The sequence below is a fragment of the Lycorma delicatula genome, chromosome 10 (assembly GCF_047948215.1).
Source record: "Lycorma delicatula isolate Av1 chromosome 10, ASM4794821v1, whole genome shotgun sequence".
NCBI classification, from domain to species: domain Eukaryota; kingdom Metazoa; phylum Arthropoda; class Insecta; order Hemiptera; family Fulgoridae; genus Lycorma; species Lycorma delicatula.
The window spans coordinates 70,044,921-70,067,016 of record NC_134464.1 but is presented as its reverse complement, the minus strand read 5'-3'; the positions used below and the strand labels follow the sequence as shown (position 1 = coordinate 70,067,016).

At 28.8% G+C, this 22,096-nt stretch overlaps 1 protein-coding gene and 1 long non-coding RNA gene across 2 annotated transcripts in view; one reads left to right on the top strand and one right to left on the bottom strand.

The window, feature by feature from the left end:
• The window catches only part of LOC142331725 (uncharacterized), a 499,803-nt gene that overhangs the window by 81,691 nt on the left and 396,016 nt on the right, over positions 1-22,096 (bottom strand). The gene's annotated exons all lie outside the window — the stretch shown is intronic.
• Positions 488-21,070, top strand: LOC142331726 (uncharacterized). Its single transcript, XR_012758068.1, has 3 exons — positions 488-810; positions 20,482-20,606; positions 20,697-21,070. It is a non-coding gene; the product is annotated as an uncharacterized LOC142331726 (long non-coding RNA).

The window sequence follows — 22,096 nt, the reverse complement described above, 5'->3', positions numbered from 1 at the left end:
CTGATTCCGGAGGCTAAATAGAAAAAGAAAGGTGAGTAATGACTGACAGCTGTCAACTGAGCCAGCGATCTTCCGATTACTAAATTGAATGTTGACCGTTACACTATGTCATTCTCTTTATTTTTGTTTGTAAAACTTCTTCCATGCAAAAATATGTACCCCAGTCACACTTATACTGTTTAACTTGATGCAGATCACTCTCGAGGTAGTATCTAATTTAACATCAATAACAAAATTTAACTATTGGGCCATTGTCCGAATTCAAATCCATCAGGATTTATTCTACTTTAACACATTCAATCCTAAGCCCGTGTTTTTCATGGGCAGTCGTATTTAATTATGTTATAAATTTCATACACATAACATTCGTTGTTACGCTTTAATTCAAAAACGGTTCGTTCTTTAATTTATTTGGAATGATTCGTTTGTTTTTATCCGCAACCTGCCGGATATTTTTGGAAATATAGAATATAAACTAATTGTTGGTTTTCGTGTTTAGGGTTAGAAGTGCTTTTGTGGCGTGTTAATTTGGTTGTAAATAAAGTAGTTTTTCTTTGTTAATTATGAAATGTTATTTGAATCCCATTTGTACATAGATTCGGACTCTGAACAAAGTAATAATATTTGAATTAAGGTCTTTTTTGCACAATTTGATCTCTTGAATATCCAGCCTGCTTTTCTCGAAGGGAAAATTTGATAGTTGATGAAGCCGTATGTGGATTTAGAGGCAGGATAAGATTTCGTGTTTATGGAGGAAAACTATAGGTGATTCGTCAACCGCATATGTACTTCTATTTGAAATTTACACAGGTAAAAATTACAAAAAAATTTATTTCTCTTTTCCAAAGACTTCTTTCTGATTATCTTTATAATTTTTTTGGGGGTTTTGTGGGCGAAAAACGCTTTAGCGTTATCATCGCCCGGGATTATCTTGACAAGGGAAATACAACATTCACGGACCGGTTTTATAGTTTACCAGCGGTTTATTTTTTATGGCAGTGACAGAGTAAAGCTGGATGTCCTATCAGAAAGAGCTTCTAAAAATAAATTTAGTAAAAAGTCGTTTACATGAGAGGAAATCATCTGTGTGTCAAATGGAAAGACACTAGAGATGTATTAGCCTTATCTTCAGTTCACATAATGACAGTGAAGTACATGTGCATTCTAAAGGGGGCACATGTTAGTTTTTGTTTACAAAAACAAAAAAAAACCGGATGTAATTATCAATTATAGTAAAAATAAAACGGGTGGATAGAAATGACCAGATTATTTCATACTGTCCATTCAAATATAAGCAAATGAAATGTCAGAAAAAATTATTTTTTCATTATTTATGTCGTCAATTGCAAATGCCTTTATTTTATACTGGGAATCATGACCATATCACCCTTGAGGCAAAAAATTTATTAACTGTTTTAACTACTTTAACTGAAATCTATATTTTTGCAACTTAATGTTACTTTCAGTACATCTAACTTTTCTTACATATTTTATCTGCTGTAGTTGTAACTACAGCAGATAGCAGCAGTAGAGTAAAGTTGTATTGCATTAATTATCACAAAATAACTTTGAAAAGTATGAATGAAATAAATATCAGTCGTTCAACAGAGTTAATTTCAGACCCAATTGTTTTTTTGTTTATAACACAAGTGTTTGGTGATCAATCCAAAAATGAGTGGCTTAAAATTAATGTATAATTTTTGTTTTGCATAGGTTTTTGAATATATTTTTACATTTCTATAAATAAAATGAATTATTTTTATGTATTTGAATTATGTTATTTAATTACTGTACTTGGTGTATTGTTTAACAGATAATTTTTGTTTGGTACAAAAAATATACAAAAAATTTCATTTCTGATTTGTGTGGTAATTTTTGTAGTAAAGTTATTTTTTGTATGCAGTTATTATAGCTTTATTATAGTTGTCTTCTGTGGAGTCCCGATTCAGTCCCTCTTATAACATTATGAACAGTGAAAAATTTTGTTTGCAAAACGTAGTTATTTAGTTTAAAACAAGTGTTATTTATCAACTACAGGTATGTTCTTTGTTTTGTTTATGTTTTTGTATGTTACCTGCTAAGATTCTTAGCCACTAAAATATGCCAAAAGCATCTAGGGAAATTAGATTCAGAGTTATTGAGTTATTTAATGATATGTTGAGTTTTTTACATTTGTATCAATTTTGACTTTTTAACAGATGAGGTAATTTACAATTTTTTTCTCTTCAAAAAACATAATTACCATTTACTTTTAAAAAGGTATGTTCATTATAAATATTTCATGTTTGTAACCTTAAAGAGTAAACATTTAAAAAAATATCTTTTCAGTATTCCAAAACAGGCTGTTATAACATATAATAACAGACTAATAACAATTTAGATATATTATTTATGTTAAATGATTTAAGCTTTTTATTTCACTGCTTATTATTTTATATAAAAAATTTTGAAGCAAAGCTTTCTTAATGCAGGCTTTGGGATGGGGAGTCAACTGAGAAAAAAACTAGTATCTGGTTAACTAACCCACCGGGTTGGTCTAGTTGTGAACGCGTCTTCCCAAATCAGCTGATTTGGAAGTCGAGAGTTCCAGCGTTCAAGTCCTAGTAAAGCCAGCTAATTTTACACGGACTTGAATACTAGATCGTGGATACCGGTGTTCTTTGGTGGTTGGGTTTCAATTAACCACACATCTCAGGTATGGTCGAACTGAGAATGTACAAGACTACACTTCATTCACACTCATACATATCATCCTCATTCATCCTCTGAAGTATTATCTAAACGGTAGTTACCGGAGGCTAAACAGGAAAAAGAAAGAAAGTATCTGGTTAACTGTTACTAAAATTATATTAAGTCGTTATAAAAAGATCGTTATATCTGTAGTTGTATATATATATGTAGTTTCATGAAGTACCACTTGATGCAGAAGTAAGTAGTATTTTCAGTCAGAGATACTGTTAAGACAAATTAGAAAGAAAAATCATTTCATATGAAGTAATTCAACCAAAATATTTTTGGTTGCTTCATCATTTTTTATTTTATTTCTTTTTAGTTATTCCCTAATATATTGGCATTCCAAAACATGTCTTTTTATATTCTTATCCCAGCCTGCTTGTGACTGGTGGCCATGCTTGTTTAGAAGTACATAGTTGTTTTTGGCTGTGCATACATTAGCATAAACTTTAATGTTTTTGGACTGGATTATGAATAAACATTTCTTTTTCATTAAATTCTTCTCTTTAATTTTTGGGGTCCTTTATATTAAAACCCTTCAATAAGTCTAATAAGTAAAAATGACCAAAATTTGATATCAAATAATAATAAATTCCTGTTTTACAGTTTAAATTTGCAATGAAGGTTGTGACATATCGAATTGATTTTTTTTATTACATAAGCCACCATACTCAACATAGCTAGAGTAAGAACATTGATAAGTGTTCCCTTCCTTTTTTATTATTTTTTTTAAATTCAAACTTTTAAATCTATTGAAAGTTTGAGGCTTTTTATCTCTGGTGGGAGGCTTGGGACAGAAATCTAATTTTACCACAATAGCAAAGTACAGTAAAAATTTCAATATTTGATTCTGAACAAAGTTAATGAATTTTCAAAATATGCACAAATCATGTGCATTTACGACATTATTAACCATTCTAAAATTTAATATTTATTTTACCAACTTAAATCATAGTACACATTATTCATAAATGTGATATTTTGTTTTTAATACTGAGAAAGCTTTAGAGTTATTCTACAATATATCTAATTTAACTAATAAAAATGAAAAGTTAAAGATTTTGGAACTCATCTGTGAATTATCTATTTATTTTGTAATTTGGTTTGGGGTTTACCAAGAAAAATCATAACCAAAAACTTGAGCATGCATCATTCACATGACTGTGAAGTTAGCTCTCAGATACTGCCACCCAAAAGCAGCAATGTGTTCAGGAGAAAATGTGCCTGTTTGTTTAATATCATTTGTCCTTTAGAGAATTTTTCTTCAATTTTTGGATTTTTTTAGTCAAACTAAATTCAGGCTAAAGTTAAAAAGTGTTACTAAAACCTAAATTAAATTATAAACTATGTAAAATAAAATAATGTAATTAAAACCTAGCAGTTTTGTTATTTTTAGTTACTTCATCTTAGTGTTACTGGTTGTTTGGAGCTCCTAAGTTGTGATTACAAAATACCCATTTTATGGGCTGAGTGTATTCCTTTTAGTCGTTCTAAATAACATGTGAAGTATAATTTGATTTTAAAGTATTTCCAAGCTATTCCACAGTTCATGTTATTGTAAATTTGGTCGCTGTAAATTTAAATGAAATTTGGTCAAATGACTATTACATATCTCTTTAAATCATTTTGAGAGTCTTGCAAGAAATTTTAGCTTTATTTCTGGTAACAGTTACAGAATTTTTAAATCGCATTAGGAACAAATTATAAGCATATCAAATTGAGAATTTTTTGTTCTTTGAAAGTCTTAAAATACAATTATTAAAGTGTTGTGATTAAAAATATATTTTTTAATATGACCATTGGTAATTATTGTTAGTAAAAATAGCGATTGTTGGGTTTACGAACTATAATAAATTAAAATAATATTTTAACACTTATAATTCACAGGCTATATGATTTTGGTGTGATGAAAACTTTTAATGGCAGTAATGAGAACTGATTTTGATTGTTTATGATGATGTTCTGATATGTGAATACATTCTTAATAATAATGTAATTAAATGGATAAATCTCAGAGAGCTGCCAGCTTTTGTAAATTGCAGTTCGGGCTCATATCCTTGCATTCTCTTGCCGATTTTGTTCCTTCTCCTTTTGATATTGACCTCAATATGTGTCACACTCTTCAACGTATTTTATTCTTCTTGCATATATGTTTACTCTTCTTGCATATATGTTTACTCTCTTCTTGAATATATGTTGCTCTTTCATCTTTTTCAAAATACTTCTCGTTTTCATTTCAGTTTAGTTCAACAAAATATACAGTACGCATTTACATTACATGTAAATCTCCATTACATTTCCCATCCTTTCTCACACTTGCACTCTGGTGTATACAGTTTATATTCTGCTTTTGAATTCTTTACGTCTTTTGTTCTTCAAAGAAACCGATATGCTTTACTAGTCATCTGGTGTTTATTCAACATCTGATATCCTCTGTAAATTTCTTGTCATGGTCTCTCTAATAAAGTGTTATTTACAGAAAGTAAAAATGCTAGTTTTGAACACCGTTCTTCAAAATCTCATCATAAATATCATTGTTTTTCTGCTTTTCTTGAACTGTAATGGATTTAATGTTTAGTCCCTTTATGGATAGTCCTTAATCATCGATTCCACCATTTTTTAAATCGTTTAAACTTGCAGTCTTCACCATTCTGAACTAACTTATTTTTATTTGCCGGAGGGGGACAGATAAGCATTTTGTAGCTACGTCTTTTTTTTAATAAAATTAATGTAATTACTACTGCGTATCGGTTGCTATTTTAGACGCTTATTATTGAACGAGCTGAAAAATTTAGAAAGGATGAAAAAAAGAATTTCTTGAGATTATTTCTTTGTTATATATTACTGCTGGTGTAAAACTACACAAGTTTATTAAAGATGACAAGAAATTTGCTTCGCTTTTATTCACTCTTATAGTAAGTACTTAAGGGTACATACCCTCAAAGGTATTATCTTACTAATTTTCATTTTTAGTTATTTAAAAACATTTAACATAATTTTTATTCCAACTGCGGATAGACCTGTAAAAATAAAAACAAGTTTTTAAGAAATGCAAAAATGAGAAAAATTGCAGAGAAATAATGTAATGAAATCGCTATCAAATGTAATGTGTCTGAAATGAAAAAATATATTATTTTTCACGCGATTATCAGAATGGAATCAGGATATTTGTCATTATAATAATTCAGTATTAAGCAATGACAGGGACAATGTAATGATGACCTATTTCTTCAGATTGTCATTTAGATAGTTTAAATGTATTACTTCATCTGAAGTAATACCTAACTTCAGATGAATGACAGTTTTTGTAGCATTTGAAAATGTCATGCCCGACCAGGATTCAAACTCGGATCTCCGGATGAAGGGCCGAGGCGCTACCACTTGTGCCACAGAAGCTGGCACTTGTTAATTTATCTGAACATAACTGACGAGACCATTAGAGGAAGTTCTTTAAAATAGAATTTAGATCTGATCGATGAGGAGTATGATGTGAACATATATACCTACATACATATTCGTATATAAATTTCATAAAAAAGTTTTTTGTTGATTTCAGACCTTTTTCTTTGTATTAGTTAAAACGGAAGATAAACCTTTAATTTGGTGCAAGTAGGTTCAAAGGTTCAAAGTAGGTACAAATATTTTACTATTTGTAAATTTAATAAATCGATATGAGTATGTCACTATAGTTTAGCCGATGAAAGAAGAAATTAGAGTTTGAGCTGTTATAATTTTGATGCTAAGCGCTAAAAAAAATAATATCCATGAAATGAACCTATCACATTTTATACAATTTTAATGAGACATGTAAAACTTGTTGAAAAATAATACATTCATAGAAAAACATTGGAATACTTGATTCTCATCCCTTTTAAATCTTTATACATTTCCTATATGAATTTCAGAGCTTTATAACTTTTACATATTATGTTTATAAAATATTAATTTCAAGTTGTTTCAGTGATTATTTTGAAGATAAATTGGCCTTATAAAAACATAAAGTAATAGCTGTGTCTTTATCGTATCAAAATCTTTCTCTTTTACTTTTTGAAATTTTACTTTTCTTGGTATATGCAATTTCTGAGCCGTATAACTTCCGCTAAAGTATTCTACAGAATACCTAGTTAATTTACATTAAAATCTGGAATACTATTCGTTTATATCCTAACAATTATTTGTTTGAGGAAATGGGCGTTTTGTCATTGAATTAATTACATTTTATGAAACTCAACTGTTTACAGCAAATTAAGCGGTTATCATTTAGTAGTATTAACAAAAATTAAATTTTCTAATGACAGTGTAGTTTATTAGACTTGCTATTCTCTTTTGTAAATTAATGTTGATGTTAGAAATTCTCACGAGTCATCTAAAATAAAATATCGAATGTTTTTACATTTAGTTATTGTTTTACAGGGATATTTTGGGTCTATTATATTATTCTTTCAGAAAATAAACATTTTGTATACGGCAAAAATTATCGGATCAAAAGTATTTTCTTTGCTGTTTTGAACCAAACTTAAAGCACACGACTAATCTATTTGTTTATGAATAAATTTCCATAATGAAGGTAATATTGCTATTAATAATGTTGTTCAACGATGCACTTAAGAAAATAATTACCTTTAATTACTACTAAGGTCTCATTTATTTTGAGAAAATAATTGCTATTTGTTAAATATTATCATTGTATCGGTTACTTTTAGAACACAGTTTTTAGAATTATTAGCTAACTCGTATAGAAAAATTGGAGAAACTAATACTACGGCTATTCAAAAATTTGCTGCTCCAACATTTTTAATAGGATGGATAAATACATAATTAACCGGTTGCCATAATTATATGTTGCACATGTAGATTGGTCTTTAAGCATCCTTGATTACTCAAACCTAGTGGAAGATGCAAATTCAGAAGGCCAAGAGACTGACAGCTGACAGGCAGAACAGGTATAAAAGCGTTTTGATGATATTGCCTCGTATATTAAAAAAAAAAATGTTAAACTATGTTTGTATTTTCTATAGACTAATCCTAAGACTTTGTAGAAAAAAAATGTTTATCGGTCTATTATGTTTTTATTATCCAATGTAGATATAATTTATTAATGTAAAATGCTTCAATACTTAAAATTGAATATATTTCTGAAAATTCTAAAATTACTTGTGCAATTTTTTTTTATCACCGATCATTTAATCCAATTTGTTACTTTTTATATGTTTTGGATGTCGGTATTAAAATGTAACTCCTTAACCAAGTACTTCATTTCTAATTTATCTGTTCTTTAATGATATCGCTTAAAATTCCTTTTACTTTTGGGTTAAACAGAAATAAAAACGGCACCTGACAATAACGACCTAAAAATTTCCTTTTTGTTTTGAAAATAGTTTCTAATTGATTCTTCATTATCTACATTATTTGATTTAATTGTAGTAGTTTTATATTAAATCTTTATTTCGTTAGTTGCAACATAATAAAAAAATGTTTCACTTCTTGCTTATATCAGTTGACAAATGTTGAGGCTATTTTCATTTACCTTACTTATCTTGCTTTCTTCAGACGGTAGTAGAAAAACATATTTGGCACAAACCTTTTATCCAAATTATCCTTTTATCGCCCAAATTATTTGTTGAAAATTTCATAAATTCTTTGAAAACTGCTGAAATGAACTACATTATTCATATATAGAGAATCATTTTATTCCTATAAATTTCATTGACATATTTTTTTATCTCCGATGACAAGAAGGGGTTGTTGGACGTTTTTCTTTTCTGAACATTTGATTTCCCATCATCAAAGGATGAAGGAAAAATTCTTGAATCTGATTTATTCGTAACCTCACTGCCGTACATTTTCATTATCTGCTTTTAAATTATTACTGGCCAAAAAGTTTCCTGAATTTAAAAACCGTATTGCATTTGCAATTATAAAACTTAGCGTGGGTCAGACTAATACTACAGAGAATTAACTTAGTGCTACTTGCACATATTCTTTATTTTTCTTGTGAATATATTATGTTTTAATTAATATATTATACCGTTGAAAAATTTGATCAAAGATTTTTAAATTTTTAGCATTTCGAATCAAACTGTAAAATAAAAACAAGCATCAGCATACAGTACCTTATTGGTAAAAGCTTTTACTTGTTTCATCAGTCGTATGCATTATCAATAATGGATTTATTTTTGTTTTACTCTGTTAAGTTTTTACCTTCTCAATATTATTTTACCTTTTACTACTCCTTATCAAATAAATAATTATTTAAGTAATAAGATAGTTATTAAAATCAAAATAATTAGTAGTAATTAAAATAAAATAGTTATTAAGATAGTTATTTAAGAAGGTCTCTTCACTTTCCTTCTTTTTCTCCTTTATTTATTTATAAATTCTAGGTGCTTTAGCTAAAATCAGTCATTCTTTCCCTGTAATTTTTAATATTTTTAAATATATCAGTCCGTTTTGGCTTTTCATCTGAAGGTCCCGGGTTCAAATCCTGGGCAGGCATGGCATTTTCACACACTACTTCATCATTCATCTCATCCTCTAAAACAATATCTAATGGTAGTCTCGGAGATTAAAAAAAATAATAAATCAGTCAATTCCTGAGCTGGTTAAACGATTTAAAAAAATTTGAAAAAATCTTGTTAAATTTGAAGCAGTTCAATAATAATATAATGATATAGTAATAATAGAGTTTTCCTTTTCAATTTCTAATTTTATTATAACGTTATAACATCTTAAGAGAAATATTAATCAGTTGATTTTTATTGTAAATTGCACAACTTTTTTAAATATAACCCTGTAAGATATATGGTTTAACACATTTTTTATTTGACATCAACTTAGTGTATAGGTATCCCAAGAAGTGTTGGCAAAATTTTCAGGATATCGAAGTAAACAAAAAAGTTAAAAGTAGAGAAATGTTGTATCTTGATTATTTTCCCTCTCCATGCCATTTTGTTTGTTCACTAAAAAATGTGAACAAAGTTTCAATCTCAGAACAGATTGAAATATTTTAATGAAATTTGGTGCCCATGTAGCGTTCAAAAATTTGGATTTAAATTTTTTAATCAAATTATGTATTAATTAAAATGTTAAGTCTTTTATTATGAACAAAATCGCATTTCATTTGTACAAATCGGTTTATAAATGACTGATGTATGGGTAAAATTGTTTAATGTATTAATTATTTGTTAAGTACAAAAAATTAAAAAACAAACCAAAATATCTGAAGAAAAATAATAAAATAAAAATAAATAAAATTAATAGTGATAATAAGCTTTGCGCTTTATTAAAATACTTACAAGCAAGCAATAATACGGGTTAATTTTGTTGCAAACTAATCAATTATATTGTACCACAAGGATTTGTTATCAAATAAATATGATTATATAAAGTATATATATATATATATTTTTTTTTTCCTTTGATTTTATTATTTTACATAAGCTTTTTCTTAAATTTTTTTGGTAGGAAGTTAACAGATTGAAGGTTAGGGGGCATACCTATATGCAATTACAGTTTTGACATTTTTTTATTTTGAAATATTTTAAATTTTGAATACCCATTTGCTTTCCCCAGTCAGTGTTCGGCCATCTGCTTCAAAGAAGATGTGCATGCTTGCATGTTAGTTTAATTTTTCAAACCAGGGTCAGCTGATTTTGGAGGTGCCATAATAAATTATCTCATTTTATTCACTAATTTCTTTATTTAAAAAATTAATTTATAATTAATGAAGAATTGAGATATGACATGTGAAATGACAATGAAAAAAAGTAATAAAAATGATACTATTTTCATTGCTATAAGAGATACACAGTTATTTGTAAAATAAAGAGAGTAACATTATTTAATATTAAAATAAGATATGTTCATATATCAAAAGTTATAGTATTTTGTACTTTAGCTGTTAAATTAGAAAGGATTTATATTCTAAATTTTAGGAGAAGGGTTGATGTTTCCCTGTCGACACTACGACAGGGAACTTAAAAGCAATTTAGGGAAGAGGGAATGGTACACTAGACAACAAATACTTTATTATAAGTTGATTGGGACTAGAATATGTTATTGTTTGGTGATTTAGTTCATATTTATGTTACAATAATGTTTAAGTAATGTTATTAAATAAATATTTTACTCTACTTATTATAAAAATATATTCAGGAATCTGTGAATAACCTACATATATATATATATAGGTAAACAAAAATAATAAATTAACAGAGGTAAATATTACAGTAAATTTTTATTGAAAAACAATTGGTAAAAAAATAACTATTTAATCTGTACTAAATAATTTGATGGAAATAAATATCATTGTGTTTTTTCTGTGATATATTAAATAATAAATTTCAACCCGACAGACAGACCAAGAGAAATAATTTGATAGGTCTACTAATTGGTTTCAGCAAATAATGAAATGATGGTATTTTGTACCATGGTCCTCTACTAAAAAGTAAAGAGTTTTTGAACCCGTTTTACATTATTTTTCATTCGTACTGTATGTAAATGATCAAAGAATATATATTACAAGGTAATAATAATAATAATCATCTAAACTATGATTGTGAATAAAAATAAATTAAAATGTTTGTGTATTAAAAAAAGATAATGAATTCGTGTGAATAAATAATCGAAGTATAGAATTTTAATTTAAGCTATCGTCTTTATTAGGCTTTGATAAGTTCCATAATAACATTGTTTTTAGTACATTTAAAACACTAACTTTACTTTTTTCCCGCGTAGATATTAAAAATTGCATAAAATAATATGCCAAAAGCATAAAATGGGTATTTTGTAATCACAAACATTTAAATCAACCGGTTAACTTGGGAGCTCCAAACAACCAGTAACACTAAGATGAAGTAACTAAAAATAACAAAACTGCTAGGTTTTAATTACATTATTTTATTTTACATAGTTTATAATTTAATTTAGGTTTTAGTAACACTTTTTAACTTTAGCCTGAATTTAGTTTGACTAAAAAAATCTAAAAATTGAAGAAAAATTGTCTAAAGGACAAATGATATTAAACAAACAGGCACATTTTCTCCTGAACACATTGCTGCTTTTGGGTGGCAGTATCTGAGAGCTAACTTACAGTCATGTGAATGATGCATGCTCAAGTTTTTGGTTATGATTTTTCTTGGTAAACCCCAAACCAAATTACAAAATAAATAGATAATTCACAGATGAGTTCCAAAATCTTTTAATTAACTTTTCATTTTTATTAGTTAAATTAGATATATTGTAGAATAACTCTAAAGCTTTCTCAGTACTAAAAACAAAATATCACATTTATGAATAATATGTACTATGATTTAAGTTGGTAAAATAAATATTAAATTTTAGAATGGTTAATAATGTCGTAAATGCACATGATTTGTGCATATTTTGAAAATTCATTAACTTTGTTCAGAATCAAATATTGAAATTTTTACTGTAGTTTGCTATTGTGGTAAAATTAGATTTCTGACTAAAATATGCCAAAACCCTTTATTAAGTCTATAAGTAAAAATGACCAAAATCTGATATAAAATAATAATAAATTCCTGTTTTACAGTTTAAATTTGCAATGAAGGTTGTGACATATCGAATTGACTTTTTTAAATTATTACATAAGTCACCATACTCACCATAGCTAGAGTACGAACATTGATAAGTGTTCCCTTCTTTTTTTATTTTTTTTAAATTCAAACTTTTAAATCTATTGAAAGTTTGAGGCTTTTTATCTCTGGTGGGAGGCTTGGGACAAAAATCTAATTTTACCACAATAGCAAATTACAGTAAAAATTGCAATATTTGATTCTGAACAAAGTTAATGAATTTTCAAAATATGCACAAATCACATGTGCATCTATGCCATTATTAACCACTCTGAAGTTTAAATATTTATTTTACAAACTTAAATCATGGAACACTTTGTAAATGTGATATTTTGTTTTTAGTACTGAGTAAGCTTTTGAATTAGTCCACAACATATCTAACTTAACTAATAAAAATGAAAAGTTAATTAATCAAGTTTGAAAAAATTAAACTATTTTTTAAAATTTTGAAAGGAATTAAGAATAAGTATAGCAGCTAAAGACAATGAACACTCAGCATAGTGAACTACCAGTAAAATACTGGCAAATGTGTACAAGATTTTGGAACTCATCTGTGAATTATCTATTAATTTTGTAATTTGGTTTGGGGTTTACCAAGAAAAAATCTTAACCAAAAACTTGCATGCATCATTCATATCACTGTGAAGTTAGTCCTCAGATACTGCCACCCAAAAGCAGCAATGTGTTTATTTAAAATAAAATAATGCAATTAAAACGTAGCGGTTTTGTTGTTTTTAGTTACTTCACCTTTGTGTTACTGGTTGTTTGGAGTTCCAAGTTACCAGTTAATTTAAGTGTTTGTGACTACAAAATACCCGGTTTATGGACCGGGCTTATTCCTTTTAGTCATGTTTTAAACAACATGTGAAGCATTATTACATTCTAAAACATTTCCAAGCTATTCTACAGATAGAGTTATAATTTCAGTCGCTGTAAATTTAGATGAAATTAGGTCAAATGACTACCCACCGGGTTGGTCTAGTGGTTAACGCGTCTTCCCAAATCAGCTGATTTGGAAGTCGAGAGTTACAGCGTTTAAGTCCTAGTAAAGCCAGTTATTTTTACACGGATTTGAATACTAGATCGTGGATACCGGTGTTCTTTGGCGGTTGGGTTTCAATTAACCACACATCTCAGGAACGGTCGAACTGAGAATGTACAAGACTACACTTCATTTACACTCATACATATCTAATTTATCTATATATAAATAATTTAATACAATTAAATAATTATGTAATGTTATATATCAGAAGTTATAGTATTTTATATTTAAGTAGTTGAATTAAAAGGATTTATATTGAAGATTTTAGGAGAAGGTTCAGATTTACCAGATACCTCAGACTGGTTTTGTTTGCAACCTTTGTGAAAGTAAACATGAGTACTTAAACATTATCAGAGGGAACTTAAGAGCAATTTAGGAAAGATGGAATGGTAAATTAAGATCACAAATACTTTATTAGAAGTTGATTGGGGCTGGAACATATTCTGTAGGGTAATTTAGAGTATATTTATGTTAGAGTAATGTATCCCAGGAAAGGTTTTAAGTAGTAGATTGAGGCCCTAGCCCCCTGGGGGGGTTTAATACATTAATGCTATTCATTAAAGAACCAAAAATTAATCCTTTTACTGCATTATATTTCTGTCATTGTGACAGCAGAAATATAATTTAGTAACATGACTTTATTCTTTAATGAATATCTGTAAAATATTTAATTCCCACAACCATGAGGATAATAAACATATCGGGAGTCCAAGGGAGGAGCCCCCAGGCTAGATGAGTGGAGTGAGTGAGCTCTCACCGGCTTGTGTGTGTGTAAAACGTTGTTAAATTTTGTAATGGCTAAGTTTTTTTAAAGGTTTTTGTACTAATCAATGTAGTCTGAAGACTACATTAATATGATCTCATCATTAAAAACTATCAGTAAAAGAATAAGAAACAGATATGTATTTAATTTGTATTAAACAGTTTGATGGAAATAAAATAATATCAATTTTTTTTTCAATATTAGATTCAATAATAAAATCCAAATTGACAACACAAACTACCAGTTTAAAATGATTAAAGGATATTCCAAGTTAATATTCTAAACTGCGATTGTTGATAGAAAAAAAATTAAGATGTATGTGTATTAAAAAATGATTATGAATTCGTGTGAATTAATAATATATTATAAATATAATATTTTAATTTAAATTTTCTCTTTTACTAGGTTTTTGATAAAGTGTTCCAGAGTAATATTTTAATTCATTTAGTTAACGTTACATTCACGACTTACAATTATTGGCTTGTTTCCCGCGTAGACTTCAAAAATCAAAATGTCGGTAGATTAAGTTTTTTCCGGTTTAATAGTGATATAATTGTTGCAAAGATAGCGTTTGAAAGGACGCTATCTTAATAGTTAATCAGTGTAATGGCGTGGGTTTGTTTGTTTGTGTAGTTGTTGAATGCTTAATACGAAAAATTATTTGATAGATTTACCGACTGGTTTCTGTGAATAATAAAATAATATTTTAAGCTCATGGTACACTTACTAAAAGTATGTTATGATATATACATATTTAGTCTGTTGTAAACAAGTTTATGAAAAAAGTAAGTAATGACAGTTAATTTTTTTGAATTAGTGTATATATTATTAAAGTGAGTTTTTGAAGGCGGCGTTGCACGTTAAATATTTGTAGAGTTCTACTTGATAAATCGTTATCTAGGTAAATTAAAAATATAAGTGATTTTAAAGAAGTAACATTGTAGTTAATTTGGACCAAACTGTAATTTAGACCCAACGTTTTACGTGCATTTTATCTGAAACTTTTTTTTACTCATTTTCTATTTTCTGCTCATGAACACAGTTACTTTGTATTATTTATGCTTATCAGTTCTAATCACTGTCTTAAAGATATTATTCAATATTATCAGTTAAATATTGGTTTTGCTGCTGAATATTAAGTAGCACTAACGATTTCCCTATTTTAGCTGTCTGTTTTAATGGTTTGCTTTAAGTTTTTAACATTTATACATAAAGAAATCCGTAAACGTTTACTTTGAGACAAATGATTTAAATTTAAGCTACAAACATTTTTATTCGTAAACTCAAATTTGACATAATACAAATGTGAAATGCATAGTACAGTATATTTATTCATTTAACAGCATAAACGAAATAATACCTAAGTTATTAAATTATTTTCAAATTAGAATTTTTCTAGCAAAAGTCTTTTGAAGCTCCCTAAAATCATCTCCTTCCTGGAGTAAATAGGAATGAGGTAAAAAAAAATATTTTTTACCTGTTTGGACCTGTAAGTCATGTGTATATTTATTGTATTTTTGTGAATTGGTGTATGCTGTTAATAAATAAATAATTATTTGCATAAGGCATTTGGAAGAAAGAGTGTTATTAATCTGAAACAGACATTTAAAAACTTTTAACATAGTTATTTAGGTTTTCCTTTATTAAAAAATAAAATTAAATATTTGTTTTGTCAATTTAGTTTCATCTATTCAATTTAGTGACCATAAAATTTGAGTTCATTTTCTAATTGTGTAACATTTCAAAATTTTGGTAAATCTCTTCTGATTTGCTTAATTTATAAATATTATCCTTGAGTTTTGGCTGTAGAGTTTTTTTAAAGTAATTTTTTCAACAGTTACTAGATTTTTCCTAAAAAAACTCTGTAGACCTTACGTACTACCCAACACTTGTAAAAATATGCTTTTGTAGTCTTAAGCATTTTTGAATAAGAATTTTTTATTTTGTTTATGATGAAAGCCACTTTCATATTTTGTTTTCTGGCTTTTACTTCTTTTTTTTTATTTAAAAAAAAACATTCAGGGTAATTATTTAACCTAATATTTAAACTTTTGGACAATTTTGATTGATTCTTATTCTGAATTTTTTCATAATTTGGATTCAATTTTTATTATTAAAATACATTATATGAAATTTGTAGCTTGGTTTTGTTTGCATGTTTTTTTCCTAATTCTTGAATTCTCTACTGTCTTTTACTGAAGTTACCATCATGAGCAAATGCTAAAATGTTTTCATTTAAACATTTAGATGTTGTGCCCCCATTTTTAGATTTTCATTTTTATTAAGTATTTGTATTATGTTATTATATTTTTCAATTAACTTTTCCAGAGTGCAACTGAATAGTTTTGGTGAGAGACCATTACTTTTTCTCACTATAGTTTCAAAGGGTTTGGAAATTCCACCCAAAAATTTAACTTTTGAGTATGTTTATTTTATTATCTTTACTGTTTTATTTTTGACATTTATTTCTATCACCTAGGAAGTTTACAAAAATTAACTATTAATTCCAGATCTGTAATTTTTTGTACTTTTATTATTATTACCTTTTTTTACCAATATATATTGTTTGTGATTTTTATGTTATCATTATTTTCAAACTATCTATGGTGGAAATATGTGAATCTTTTCAAAGCTTAACAATCTCAAAAAACCAGCTGATATTTTAAATTTAACATGTGTTCTTAATTCTTATCTTTAATAAAGATCTGTTATTAACTGGCTCAAATTGAATAACAAGTGGTTTTACTTTTTATGTAAAGAAAAAAAAGGTTTTCTAATTTTTATAACCGGATATAAAATAATAATAATTTTTGAAAATTGTGTTGTAGTAATTCTCAAGAATACCTTTTTTTTTTAAAGCAAATATATTCTGTTTAAGTATATTGCAATTAGTATTTCAATTATAATAAATAAACATTAATTAAGAATTATTTAGGACTAATTTAAGTAAGACTTATGGAAAAACCTATACTTTGTTTTCCTATTGAAAAACTCAACATTTAAAAAAAAAATTTTTGTAACCATTATAAGGGACAATGTAAACATACATTTTAACTTTTATCATATTTGGTGCCTATAAATAGTGGATGGAGGATAGACCAATTATTGTTTATTGTTTGTAATTGTTTATAAATCAATTATTGTTTATAAAATATATGCTTTTGTCTTCAGTCATTTGACTGGTTTGATGCAACTCTCCAAGATTCCCTATCAAGTGCTAGTCGTTTAATTTTAGTATACCCCCTACCTTAATATGTGGCCTATAATATGCCTAATGTAATATATGCTTTAATATATGGCCTATAAGTCTGTATTTCTTTTAACTTTATTTTTCCAAATCCTTCTTTCTTCATCAGTTTGCTGTAACACATCTGCATTTATCACTTTATCCACCCATCTGATTTTTAACATTCTCCTATAGCACCACATTTCAAAAGCTTCTAATCTTTTCTTATCAGGTACTCCAATCGTCCAAGTTTCACTTCCATATAAAGCTACGCTCCAAATATATACTTTCAAAAATATTTTCCACCTTTAAATTAATTTTTGATGTAAGCAAATTATATTTCTGACTGAAGGTTTGTTTCGCCTGTGCTATTCATCATTTTATATTGCTCCTACTTCGTCCATCTTCAGTAATTTTACTTCCCAAATAACAAAATTCTTCTACCTCCATAATCTTTTCTCTTCTTATTTTTACATTCAGTGGTCCATCTTCGTTATTTCTACTACATTTCATTACTTTCGTTTTGTTCTTGTTTATTTTCTTGCATAGTATTTCATCCTGCTTGCTGTTGATTGTTCCTTCTAAATATTTTTTACTCACAGCTAAAATTACTATGTCATCAGCAAATCATAGCATCTTTATCTTTTCACCCTCTACTGTTACTCCAGATCTGAATTGTTCTTTAACGTCATTAACTGCTAGTTCTATGTAAAGATAAAAAGTAACAGTGGTGGGGAATATCCTTGTTGGACTCTTTTTTATTATGGCTTCTGTCTAATGTTCTCAGTTGTTACTATTGCTGTTTGGTTCCTGTAAATATTAGCAATTGTTCTTCAATCTCTGTATTTGAACCCTAATTTTTTCGTCATTAACTGCTAGTTCTATGTAAAGATAAAAAGTAACTGTGGTGGGGAATATCCTTGTTGGACTCTTTTTTATTATGGCTTCTGTCTAATGTTCTCAGTTGTTACTATTGCTGTTTGGTTCCTGTAAATATTAGCAATTGTTCTTCAATCTCTGTATTTGAACCCTAATTTTTTTTAAATGTTTAACATTTTATTCCAGTTTACGTTATCAAATGCCTTTTCTAGGTCTATAAATGCCAATTATGTTGGTTTGTTTTTCTTTAATCTTCCTTCTACTATCAATCTGAATGCTAAAATCACTTCATTTGCCCCGTATACTTTTCCTGAAACCAAATTGGTCTTCTAACACTTCTTCCACGCTCCTTTCATTTATTCTGTACAGAATTCTAAAATTTTTGATGCATGGCTAGTTAAACTAATTGTTATTTATTCTTCATATTTATTTGCTCCTGCTTTCTTTGGTATCATGACTATAACACTCATTTTGAAGTCTGATGGCACTTTCCTTTTTTCATAAATATTACACACCAACTTATGAAATCTATCAATCGCTTCCTCACCTGCACTGTGCAGTAATTCGACAGGTATTTCATCTATTCCAGGAGCCTTTGTGCCATTCATATCTTTTAATGCTCTCTTAAATTCAGATCTCAGTATTGTTTCTCTCCTTTCATCCCCTTTGACTTAACTGCTCTTCCTCTATAACACCATTTTCTAATTCATTACCTCTTTATAACTCTTTATAACTAATATATTCCACCCATCTATCCACTTTGCCTTTCGTATTATAAATCAGTGTACAATCTTTGTTTAACACATTATTAGATTTTAATTTATGTACCCCAAAATTTTCCTTAACTTTCCCGTATGCTCAGTCTATTTTACCAATGTTCATTTCTCTTTCTACTTCTGAACACTCGTCTTTAATCCCCTCTTCTTTCGTTAGTTTGCACTTCCGGTTTATAGTATTTCTTAATTGTTGATAGTTTCTTTTACTTTATTCATCACTAGCATTCTTGTATTTTCTACGTTCATCCATCAGCTGCAATATATCGTCTGAAATCCAAGGTTTTCTACCAGTTCTTTGTTCCGCCTACGTTTGCTTCTGCTGATTCAAGAATTTCCTTTTTAACATTCTCTCATTCTTCTTCTAAATTTCTACCTTATATTTTTTACTCAGGCCTCTTGTGATGTCCTCCTGAAAAATCTTTACCTTCGCTTCATCAAGCTTCTCTAAATTCCACAGATTTATTCTTCAGGTTTTTAAACCCCAACCTACATTTCATTATCACCAAATTATGGTTGCTATCAATGTCTGTTCTAGGGTAAGCTTTGCAGTCGATGAGTTGATTTCTAAATCTTTGCTTAACCATGCTGTAATATATCTGATACCTTGCAGTATCATCTGGCTTTTTCCATATGTATGTTCTTCTATTATGATTTTTAAACTGGGTGTTGGGAATTACTAAATTATACTTCGTGCAAAATTCTATAAGTCGGTCCCTTTTTTCATTACTTTTGCCCAGCCCATATTCACCCACTATATTTCTTTCCTTGCCTTTTCCAATGCTTGCATTCCAATCCAACTATTATTGAATTTTCATTACCTTTTATGAGTTTAATTGCCGCGTCAATTTCTTCTTATCTCATCATCATCATGGGCGCTTGTAGGCATGTAGATGTTAACAATCGTTATCAGTTTAGGTTTTAATTTTATTCTTACAAAGATTCTATCGCTACGTGTTTTGATATACTTTACTCTCTTCCCTATCTTATTGATCATTACGAAACCTACTCCTGCCTGCCCATTATTTGAAGCTGAGTTAATTATTCTAAAATTACCCGACTAAAAGTAGTTTTCCTCTTCCCACCGAACCTTGCTAATTCCTACTACATCTAAATTTATCCTATCCATTTCTCTCTTTAAATTTTCTAACTTACCAACCTTTTTTGGACTTCTAACATTCCACGCTCTGACTCGTAGAATGTTATTTTTTAATTTTCTGGTGACCCCTTCCATAGTAATCCCCACCCAGAGATCCAAACGGGGAACTAGTTTACCTCCAGAACATTTTACAATAGAAGGCGCCTCAATCTTTGTTTTATGAAAATGCAGAGAGCTACATTTTCTTCGAAAAAAAGCAGCTGAATTTTTCTATTGCTTTCAGGATTGAGTGATGTTGATACGGTTATTTGAGTCATCGTGACCTACGCCCTTAACAACTACTGAAAGAGTTGCTTCCCTGTTTCAGGAATCCTTCCTTCTGGCTCTCAACAGATACCTCTCCGATGTGGTTGCACCTTTGGTCCAGCTACTCTGTGTCACTGAGTACTCATTCCGCTCACCATCGGCAAGGTCTCATGATTCATAGAAGAGGTAAATATAATTAACACAATTTTCTGTCAGGCTTTAACATTGTTCTATTGCTTTTTAATTATAGTAAATTTTTATTTTTATATTTTCCAGACAGAAGTGATGCACCAACAGAAACTAAAATAACATGCCCAGATATATAAAAAATGTAAGTAATCTGTAAATGTTCATAAAAAAGAATCAATATCTGAAAAAAAGGTAAAGTTAAAGGTAAGAAAACTTAACATTAATTGCATAGGTGAAATTCCCTAAGATATTTTTAAAATTTCCCAGATAATTCATAGTTTTCCTCAATAAAATTCTTTGATTATTTTTGGTTCTCTGAGAGTCAGGGTGGGAAAGTTGGGCACAGTCATATTGTGTAGTTGATGTTTGAAAGTCCCTTAAAGTATATAAAAAGCAGAATATTATTCTTACCACCATTACAGTGTTAGTCATACATCTCAACACTCACAGCATCTCTTCTTTCCCAATTGTATGAGAATTTTGAAGTAATTTATTGTTTGAATTGATTTACATTATCAGATAAAATATAATAAACTTCGTGCTAAGTCAAACATTTTTACAAATTATATTTTCAATGCCTATCGACGATTTAACCATTGCAATCCCAAATACACAACAAGCTTTAGGTTAGTTTTAGTACATTAACATATCACTCACAATAATTAATCACCACCATCACCAATCAGCTGTCATTGACAACGATCAGATCACGATCACCATTATTCATTGAGCACCGATCAGGTCATAAATCATCGTTCATTGAATGCTTGATCCCCATTCAATGAGCACCGATTAGATCACAGATCACGTTTCAATGGGTACCGATTGGGTCAGATCAATGCCATTGTTCAGCGATCACCAATCACCATCATTATCATTCTCATCCTCACCATCATCATCAATATTCTAATCATAATCAAAATGGTTACAAATCTTGTTAAAATAATTAGGTACATTTCATGTCATGTGGTTGTGCATGACTATAGTGTCCTCACACAGATTCCTGGTGAAAATGTCTGTTATTATATCAAATGGGTTTTAGGAAAGATTTGTTATAAGATACATTTAACATTTAATGACAAAATTTGATTCGTGGATTTCAAAAAGCGGCGAGAGCTCATCAAATAAAATATAATACACTGCGTGCTAAGTCAAACATTTTTACAAATTATATTTTCAATGCCTATCGACGATTTAATCATTGCAATCCCAAATACACAACAAGCTTTATGTTAGTTTTAGTACATTAACATATCACTCACAATAAATAATCACCACCATCACCAATCAGCTGTCATTGACAACGATCAGATCACGATCACCATTATTCATTGAGCACCGATCAGGTCATAAATCACCGTTCATTGAATGCTTGATCCCCGTTCAATGAGCACCGATTAGATCACAGATCACGTTTCAATGGGTACCGATTGGGTCAGATCAATGCCATTGTTCAGCGATCACCAACCACCACCTTCATCATCATC